This window comes from Myxocyprinus asiaticus, chromosome 10, assembly GCF_019703515.2.
Source record: "Myxocyprinus asiaticus isolate MX2 ecotype Aquarium Trade chromosome 10, UBuf_Myxa_2, whole genome shotgun sequence".
Taxonomy (NCBI): Eukaryota; Metazoa; Chordata; class Actinopteri; order Cypriniformes; family Catostomidae; genus Myxocyprinus; species Myxocyprinus asiaticus.
In genome coordinates, this window is record NC_059353.1 from 34,087,501 (window position 1) to 34,097,941 (window position 10,441).

Sequence of the window (10,441 nt, forward strand, 5' to 3'; positions counted from 1 at the left end):
TTTGGCATCACAGAGGCTCTGAGTAGTGCACAGAGGAGATATCTAGCACAGATGTGAGCCAATGGTGGCAAGAAGCATTGGATGGATGCCTCAACAATGGTCCAATTTGGACTGCATATGGTACAGCTTTGGTGATGTGATCACAAAGGTGATATCAACCGTGGCATTAAATGTGGTATTAAGTGTGGTCTTTCTGAAATAAACAGAATAAAATATACATCAGTGTATATCTGATAACATAAACGTAAACAACAACTTGTTACTGACACAATATATGTGAACCATCATGGCGAGGAAAGGGTTAATAACAGCGAATGTATGCACGTGAATCACCATACGTTATGCATATTACAATCATCATGAACAACATAAATTTCAGTAACACAAGCTTAGTATTTAAGCACAACTACATAATGAGCATACCTCACTTATAACTGTGTATAACTGAATAAACGTACATTCAGTCATGCACATTAACACCTGAAATGTTGGAGCAAACGAAAGTGAAAGTGAAAGGAAACCACAATAGTGGAATAGTGGAGACTGTCGTCAACCAGCATCATAACAACATAAAAGTTTCATAATAAACGTCCTCCCAGTATACACATAGGGAATTTAGAACACAAGACATGTTGCAGCTGCAAAATTAGACATACACAATCATCACGTAGTAGATCTAGACATGGAGGGTTTTAGAGAAAAAACTCTTGCAGCACACTGCAGTGCAACTGGCTTATCTGCAAAACTGAGCAATTTAAATGCAGATCTACCACTAAGACTTGTGTAACACTGCTGCTCCTAAAGCTATGTGCACAGAGTGTACAGTATATAAGCTAAGTGTGCCTGGCCAGCCTGTCCAAATGGCATACCACTAATGAACTAAATCTCTATGTGCGCCAGCTTGGCTGAATGGCTTAAAACAACTAGTGACCTGACTCATAATGTGTAACTGGATCAGGAAAGCTCAGAGTTGACAGCCTAGCTATGTGTGGATTTATGTAAACTAATGACCTAAGATAGCTATGTGTGCCAGTGCCAGATCTGGCTAAGACTTACCTTGTTAAAGATCTTACCATGCATGCGATAGAAGAAAACATCATGGTTACTTGTGTAACCTCCGTTCCCTGATGGAGGGAACGAGACGTTGTGTTGATGTAGTGACACTAGGGGTCACTCTTGTCTTACCGACCATGTGGAGAGTCTCAAGGTAGATCCTACCCAATGGGGGAGGAGTTACTACAAACATGGAGACTGGGGCAGAGGGGCTCTGCCCAAGGAAGACGCAGTTTGCCAACAGGGAAATGAATTAGCGGAAGATATACATCGCATGGGGTTTGCCTTAAAGGGAACCACCACATGCGGAGCACCTACTCCAGAACAGGGCTCTTAGTTAGCACGTGTACTGGGCCGGCAGCGAGTCTCTCCAAAAACTCGACTGCCACAGGGCTTGGAGGAAGTCAACCAGGGAACATAGTTTGTGAACACTACTGGGAATTAATGGCACACGTCTTCATCTCAAAGAGGTGGAAGGCGCTATGTGCAAGCGATACACCCGGCCAGCTATCCCGGGCTTATCAGCTTGTATTGCATGCCACTACCTGGGACAAAACCGGTTCCACCCGGAGGTTGTAGAACCTTGCAAAGGTGTTGGGTGTTGCCCAGCCTGCTGCTCTGCAAATGTCTGTTAGAGAGGCACCCCTGGCCAGGTCCCAGGAGGCCGCTATACCCCTGGTAGGGCTGGGTCTGCCTCCTACTGGGGCAGCGCTCACAGGTTCACCACCTGATCCCTAAAAGGGGTCGTGGGAACCTTGGGCACATAGCCCGGTCGGGGTCTCAGGATCACGTGAGAGTAGCTGGATCGAACTCCAGGCACGTTTCGCTGACAGAGAACACTTGCAGGTCTCCTACCCTCTTGATGGAAGTGAGCGCAGTCAGGAGGGCAGTCTTCAAAGAGAGTGCCTTAAACTCAGCTGACTGCAAAGGCTCAAAGGGGGCTCTCTGTAGACCCTGAAGAAATACAGAGAGGTCCCATGAGGGAATGAGGCACAGTCTGGAGGGATTCAGCCTCCTGGCGCCTCTCAGAAACCTGATGATCAGATCATGCTTCCCTAAGGACATACCGTCGACTGCGACATGGTGTGCTGCTATGGTGGCAACGTACACTTTCAAGGTGGAAGGGGACAGCCGCCCTTCCAATCTCTCCTGCAGGAAGGAAAGCACTGATCCGACTGCGCATCTCTGGGGGTCTTCCCGTCGGGAAGAACACCACTTAGCGAACAGACACCACTTAAAAGTATACAGGCGCCTCGTAGAGGGGGCCCTAGCCTGAGTGATCGTGTCTACCACCGCGGGTGGTAGACCGCTTAGGTCTTCCACGTCCTGTCCAGGGGCCAGACATGGAGATTCCAGAGGTCTGGTCACGGGTGCCAGATGGTACCCCATCCCTGAGAAAGAAGGTCCTTCCTCAGGGGAATTCGCCGGGGGGCTGTCGCGAGGAGTGTGAGGTCCGAGAACCATGTCTGGGTGGGCCAGTAGGGTGCTACCAGGACAACCTGCTCCTCGTCCTCCCTGACCTTGCACAGGGTCTGTGCAAGTAGGCTCACTGGGGGAAATGCATATTTGTGCAGGTCAGGGGGCCGTGGCAGGATTCTTGGAAGGGGAACAGGTGCACCTGTGCCTGTCTGAATTGACTCCAAATCAGCTGGACCACCTGAGGGTGGAGTCTCCACTCTCCCTGAGGGTAACCTGCCGTGACAGCGCGTCCGCTGTAGTGTTGAGGTTGCCTGGGATGTGAGTGGCTCGCAGCGACTTAAAGTGCTGCTGACTCCAGAGGAGGAGATGGTGGGTGAGTTGTGACATACAATGAGAGCACAGACCGCCTTGGTGGTTGACATATGCTACCGTTGCCGTGTTGTCTGTCCGAACTAACACGTGCTTGCCCTGGATCAATGGCCGAAACCTCCACAGGGCGAGCAGAATTGCCAACAACTCGAGGCAGTTGATGTGCCAATGCAGTCGCGGGCCCGTCCACAAGCCGGCAGCTGCGTGCAAACAGAGCACATTGCAAACAGAGCCCCAGCCCATTTTGGAGGCATCCGTCGTGACCACGACGCGCCTGGAGACCAGTTCTAGGGGAACACCTACCCGTAGAAACGAGAGGTAGGTCCAAAGGCTGAAAAGATGGTGACAGACCGGTGTGATGACCACACGATGTGTCCCGCAGCGCCATGCCCATCTCGGGACTAGTCTGAAGCCAGTGCTGAAGTGGTCTCATATGCATCAACCCGAGCAGGGTGGCCACCGCTGAGGATGCCATATGCTCCAGGAGCCTCTGAAAGAGTTTCAGTGGAACCGCTGTTTTTTGTTTGAACGCCTTCAAACAGGCCAGCACTGACTGTGCGCGCTCGTTCGTGAGGCGCGCTGTCAAAGAGTCCAACTCCAAACCAAGGAAAGAGATGCTCTGAACCGGAAGGAGCTTGCTCTTTTCCCAGTTGACCTGAAGCCCTAGTCGGCAGAGGTGTGAGAGCACCAAGTCCCTGTGTGCACACAACATGTCCCGAGAATGAGCTAGGATTAGCCAATCGTCGAGATAGTTGAGAACGCGAATGCCCACTTCCCTTAACGGGGCAAGGGCTGCCTCTGCGACTTTCATGAAGATGCGAGGAGACAAGGACAGGCCGAAAGGGAGGACCTTGTACTGATCTGTGTCGAGGTAGAATCGAGACGTGGAAGTACGCGTCCTTCAGGTCTACTGCCGCGAACCAATCTTGATGCCGGACGCTCGCCAGAATCCGTTTTTGCGTCAGCATCTTGAATGGGAGTCTGTGTAAAGCCCAGTTCAGTACTCGCAGGTCCAAGATTGGCCGCAACCCACCGCTTTTTTCGGTACGATGAAGTAGGGGCTGTAAAACCCCTTCTTCATCTCGGCTGGAGGGACAGGTTCTATCGCACCCTTCCATAGGAGGGTAGCGATCTCTGCGCGCAAGGTAGCAGCATTTTCATCCTTCACCAAGGTGAAGTGGATACCGCTGAACCTGGGCGGACGCCAGGTCCAATTTCCACGCAAGGGGGAACAAAGGGACAACGTCGTCGGACGTACCAGCAGGTGGGGCCTTGTGGCGGGGCGGAGCTCGAGGTGCCACACCATGTCGTGGCCGTGCTGAGTCTAGGGACATCAAAGCACTTACCTGGCTCCTTGTGACCACCCCCGGAACAGCCTGGGACAGGGGAGGAAGAGGCCTGTCCTCGTGACCTGTGGAGACTGTCACATCGGGGGCGGATTTGTGCCACAGCTGGGTGCTCAGGGGCGGGAGACTGCCGCTGGAGTGCCAAACCTGCCAAATAGAGTGGTGGACGGTGGTCGTGATGACGGCCGTGCACATCGGATACGTGACCCAGGGAACAAGGAAACCGCTCTTGCTGAACTCTTGGGTACTGCAGCCACTTGGGCATGCAGCACAATTAAATGCAATGGTAACAAAAAGATTCTCCTCCCGGCCTTCGACCGGGGGATGGAGAGGTCTGCTTACCAGCTCCAGAGCAGCGGGTTTTGTTGTCCCTGGGTCGCCCGTCTCAAGGGCGCTTTGAAGCCTTTCACGGGTTCTCGGTGGCCACGAGACGGGTGGCGTCTGCTTCCTGTGGTGGGCTCCACGCCGGGGCCGGGCCGAAGGGGCGGGCTGTGGCGGAGCTGGTGCAGTCACCGCAAGGGGACGCCCTTGGCGATGAGCAGACGGGGTGCGGGATCATGAGCCGTGCTGGGGCAGGATATGCCAGATAGCCTCCATCTTCTGCTCCACCGTCGAGAACTGCTGGGCAAAGTTCTTGACGGTGTCGCCGAATAGGCCAGCCTGGGAGATGGGGGCAGCAAGGAACCGTGTCCTGTCGGCATCACCCATCTCGACCAGGTTGAGCCAAAGGTGGCGCTCTTAGACCACTAATGTGGACATCGTCCGCCTGAGAGACCACGCCGTGACCTCCATCGATCGGAGAGCGATGTCAGTCGCCGAGCGCAGTTCCTGCATCAATCTGGGGGCGGAACTACCCTCGTGCAGTTCCTTTAGCGCCTTGGCGGACTTGCAGGAGAGCCATGGCGTGCAGGGTGGAGGCGACTTGTCTAGCGGCACCGTAGGCCTGGGCCATCAGAGACGACGTAAACCTACAGGCCTTGGACGGGGGCTTTGGGCACCCGCGCCAGGTGGCGGCGCTCTGCGGGCATAGGTGCACCACAAATGATTTATCCACCGGGGGATTGCCGAATAGCCCTTGGCCGCCCCACCATCGAAGGTTGTGAGGGCGGAGAAGCTGAAAAGATTGGGACCGGGCAGTAAAAAGTGCCTCCCACGACCTTGTCGTGAAAAGGAATGGGGGCGGGGTGTGGCTTTGAGCGGCTGCCCGGGAAAGCATGTCATCATCTCCGCGTCAGCCTGTGACCGGGCGACCGCACCCGAAGGGAGGAGCCCAGCTGAGGCTTCTGCGTCCAACTGGATGAGCCCGCTCTCCGATGCTGCGCTCGAGAGCTCATCACTTTCGCGGGTTCCGAATAAGAGGTCGAACTCGCCGTGAGACGAGCCGGCGGACTCACCTGGAAGCATTAGAGTTCAGCTCTTCTCTAAATATTAAATGTTGTAAAATATAATTACTTTTCTTTCATTTGTTTGTAAGTTTGGTTGATTTTCTTGGTTTTCCTGTCATTTTAACTCAATGTTTTCAGGCAAATTCGTTGGAAGGCAGCAACAGCGTATGTGAAGTTTTATTCACTAACGGTTTCATGTCTAATGCTTGAACTTTAATGATCAGAAAGTGAGTGGTGTAACACATGTTAACAATTCAATGTGCTGTGAAACAATATGACATCATCTTACCATTGAGATCTTATTGCAGCGACACACCTAGAATGCTCCTGTTATAATCTGAAGTGTAGACTGGAGTGTAGCCTCTGTTGAAAACACCAGCATGTGTTGTGTTTTTTAATAGATGCTGGTGTTACCCCCAGGCTTCTTAACTAGCTTAACTATGAAGAATTCCTCAGTCAGTCCCTCAGTCCCTAACATTCTGCCTTACATCTTCTTTTGTGTTCCACAAAAGATAGAAAATCATATGGGTTAGGAACAACAAGATGGGTGAGTAAATGATGACAGAATTTTCATTATCTTCAGTGAACTATCCCTTTAAATGTTTATTTTTATGAAAACTCTTTGCACCAGTGAAGAGTTAGTAGGCTAATAGATGGCAGTATGTAGAGAATAGATGTGTGCTAGTGTTCACAGGATGGTGTATGACAACACACTAGCCTGTGAAAACACATGGATCACAATGGTGCAGCGCCTAGGCTTTTTGAGGATGCATCATCACTGTCCAGGACCAAAGGTAAAAGTCACAGGTGCCGTCAAACGCTTCAAAGTAAGGGAAAGACGGCAAAGAGAAAACTTCTCTTCTTCAAAATAATCTGTAACATGTTTAATCTTACACATTTCCACTCTGTCACTATTCAGCTTTAGAAGATCAGCTCTTTGATGGCGAATTTGTATTGAACAGGCAAAGCAAGGCACTGAGTTTTCCATTTGTACATTGTTATTGCGGTTATTGTTTAATAATTTTTCTTCGTTCAGACACACCAGACAGAAACCAGAAAAAAAACAAAACACATAGACATACAATGTACTTCTATAAAACAAAGAGAAATCTTTGCATTAATTAATAAACACTTACAGCTGGAAAAAGTGCAAGTCCTCTGAGATAATTTCTGCTCACTGCTTTAATTTGAACCATAGCTGTGGCATAGAGAGAGTGGCAAGCACTGGTGTATTTATCCCAGCAAATTGGTTTTCACAAAGCTTACAGATCCAGGGCACATCATCTGTCACATCAAAATAATCAGAATTCCTTCTAACAATGTCACACGTTTCTCCCATGATTCAGTTGTGTTCATTAATATGTGTTAGTAGACAGGGGCATAGCATCACATTTTGGGCCCCAGGAACTATGTTAGGGCCCCCTGACCCTGTACCTGTTTGTAGTGGGGATAATATTTACATTTATGCATTTGGCAGATGCTTTTATCCAAAGCAACTTACATTTATTACAGGGACAATACCCCCAGAGCAACCTGGGGTCCATTCTTCGTACCTAGCTTATTACATCCGAGATCAAATGACACATCCAAGATGACATCATCGTGCTAATCATGATCTGGCTAATTAGGTTCTTCGAACACACCTGTTGTTTATGATTAGTTCGCTGGATTGAGTTGTCTGGGATAATTGCGCGTTCATGCGTTGGTTTAAAAGGGGATATGTATCGATAGTAGAAACCTTGATCAGCAACGCTGCTATTGGCTGCTCACCATGGCCAAAGAGCATGCCCAGTTTTTCTCCACAACAGAGCAAGAGCTATTGCCTGAAGGTTATGTGGAATTTGAAGGTTTAATTAAAACACCAGGGAACACCTCAAAGTCTGCAAAAGCCAGGAGAGAGGGCTGGCAAAAAGTAGCAGACAAATTAAATGCGTAAGTGGTGACCATGTTAGATATCTTTATCACTTATTACAGTATATATTTCATAATTACTTTGTTTATCATCTTTAATGTCAGAGCCACCACGGGACCCACTAGAACATGGGAACAAGTAAAAGTGAAATTCAAGAATATTCTACAAAATGGTAATCTTTACTTCTTATACTTTTCTTAGTCTCTTTTAAAAAGACATTGTTCAACGATGTGTTTGTCTGTTTATAACAGCAACCAAGAAAAAGGCTGAACAAAAACAAAAACAGGTGGTGGTCCTGTACCCCCACGTTATACCCCGGCAGAAGAGCTGGCCCTTGGGTTGAATGTGAACCGACCCATTGTGGAGGGCATCCCTGGGGGAAGCTCTTCCTTAGACCCACATCCAGTGACCAGTAGCAGCAACACCTTCATTACTGGTAAATGAGCTTTCAATTCTCTTAGTACACTGTAAAATAATTTGTTGCTGCATTAAATTAAGTATAATCCAAATGGCTGTTACAGTCATTTCAACTATGTTAAATCTTGATTAGTGATGAATTGCTTTAACTTAAAATGAACTATTAACTCTAACTTATTTAGAGTTAATGTAAAAATATGTTGCCATGAGTTATTGATCACATTTTTTACAGTGGTTCATTGTAATGACATTGGGTTTTCCCCTTTTGTGCAGTTTTACATAATACACCAACACTTTTACCCGTTCCCAAGCAAGTGCTGGCTGAAGCATGTGCAGTAAGTGGACTTTTTCTAACTTTTTACATCAAAAGGGAAGAAAGTGCAAGCCCATTTTTTTCCATTGCACAGGACAGTGAAGAAACCCTCTCAGATGACTGTCCTTTGGAAGAAGTACCTTTAAGTGCATAAATAACTTGACTTAATTTATATATACTCATGTACCTATTATTTCTGACTGCAATATGAGTTACAGGAGTCCACATCCACAGAAAGACCCACAGAAAGGCCCACAGAAGAGTCTGCACAGAGAAGTGATACAGAGGTGGGAGGTGTTGTACTTTTCCTTTTTATTTTCGTTGCATGAGGCATGTATTGTTCATTGTTTTGTCCACAAATGGCACAAGGTGACATCCGTTCCCTATATAAACAGAGTCTTCAACACAAAATAGAGTATTTTTCCCTAAAAAAACAAAAATTAAGGGGAGAAATAGAACTTGACCACTTGAAGAAGAAGAAACTGGCACTAGAGATAGAGCTGCTTCAAAAGGAACTTCAGAGTAAGTGCTAATACACCATTTTACACAGAGTACTATTGCTGACCTTACATAACAATATCTCTTATTGCAGGCAAAAGATGACTGATTACTGATTACTTTTCTTTACAAAGAATAATTGAAATAAAACTCTCAAGGGACTAAACATATTTGTCTTGTCTTTTATTAAACTGATCAAAAATGGTGTTCCACAATTCTGTCTTGTGCAGCTCTGCCACTAGGTTGGTCCAAGTGCACTGGCTGGAGGTGATCATCAGAGGCTGCACCTCCACCACAGGGGTCCTCTCCTTTCTGATGGTAGCAATGGTGTGTAATATGTCACATGCATCAATAATGTCGCAGGCCCTGTCAGGTGCAACCCTCAAACTTTTCAGACACTGAAATCTTCCCTTTAGTTGCCCAAAGGTCATTTCAATGCGTGCCCTTGTCCTGGCTAGAGCTGCATTGTAACGGGTTTGTGGTCCGGGGTTTGGGTCAGGGAATGGCGTCATAAAATACTGCCTGCAGGCATAGCCCCTGTCTCCAAGCAGGATCCCGTCATAATCACCTGTATAATGGAAAAATGCAGTTCTGTTAGGCCCAGCATAAGTGTATGTAATACAGTAACCTTGACATCTATATTTTCCCTTGCCACGTTCAAATAATGTGCAATAAATGTGACTCTCTGAAAATTCTTGAGTCATGCAGAGATCCAGGCCATTTTGTTTCCACATTTGTGATATGGCACAAAGAGTCATACACCATCTAAGAGATTTTAATCAGTCAACTGTATATTTTTTATAACATTCCTTTTTTTAATTTGATATAATATTACTAATCTGGAATATTAAGAATCCTAATAGTAATTTACCTGCACATTTACACTGTGAACCCCCTTTCGTTTCACAAAATCCCTTTCATTGGGGCCTGGTGGGGCCTTGATGGAGATGTGTGTGCAGTCTATGGCACCAATCACATTAGGGAAGCCTGGGGGACACATTAGCCATACTTATTGGCATGGTCATGATTGCATGATCTTCATTAACTATTTTTAATGTACCTGCAATGGCGAAAAAATTCTGTTTTACAAACTGGGGCATTAAGTGGCTTGGAAATACCACAAAAACCCCTAAAAACTGCTTGAGCGCCAGGTAAACTTTGCGAATGGCACGACAGACAGCACTTTTCACCAAGTTCTCTGCATCTCCAATAGTGTAAAGGAAAGTGCCACTCGCAAAGAATCTCAGGGCAATGCACACAGTTTGTGCTGTGGTTAAAGCCCGACTCCAATGAGTCGAACATTTAATATGTGGTTCCAACAAATTCATGATGTAAATGACACCCTCACGAGAAAACCGATATCTCTCAAAAAGTATAGTATCGCGCTGCGCAATACGTGATTAATTCGAAAAGCTCTGCGAATTATTCTTGCACCTTCCGCAACAGGTTGCTGTTGTAAAAACGGACAAGACATGGCTGTTACAGACTTCCCATATCACCTCAGCTTATAAAGCTGAAATAAGCCTGCTCCCGAGCAGGTTTAAGCTTACGGACCTGTTGCTATGACAGCAAGTCCAGGATAAGTGTCGAAGAACCTAACAATCCAAGATCATGACAAATCGTCAATAATCAAATCCAGCTAAGTGAGTTAGCGACGTACGAAGAATGGACCCCTGGAGTTAAGTGCCTTGCTCAAAGACACAATGGTGGTGGCTGTGGGGATTGAACC

General features: G+C 47.4%; 1 pseudogene; it reads right to left on the reverse strand.

Annotated features, from left to right (window-relative positions):
• Positions 1-8,873: 8,873 nt before the first annotated feature.
• On the reverse strand, positions 8,874-10,186 carry LOC127447583 (putative nuclease HARBI1; annotated as a pseudogene).
• Positions 10,187-10,441: the final 255 nt, after the last annotated feature.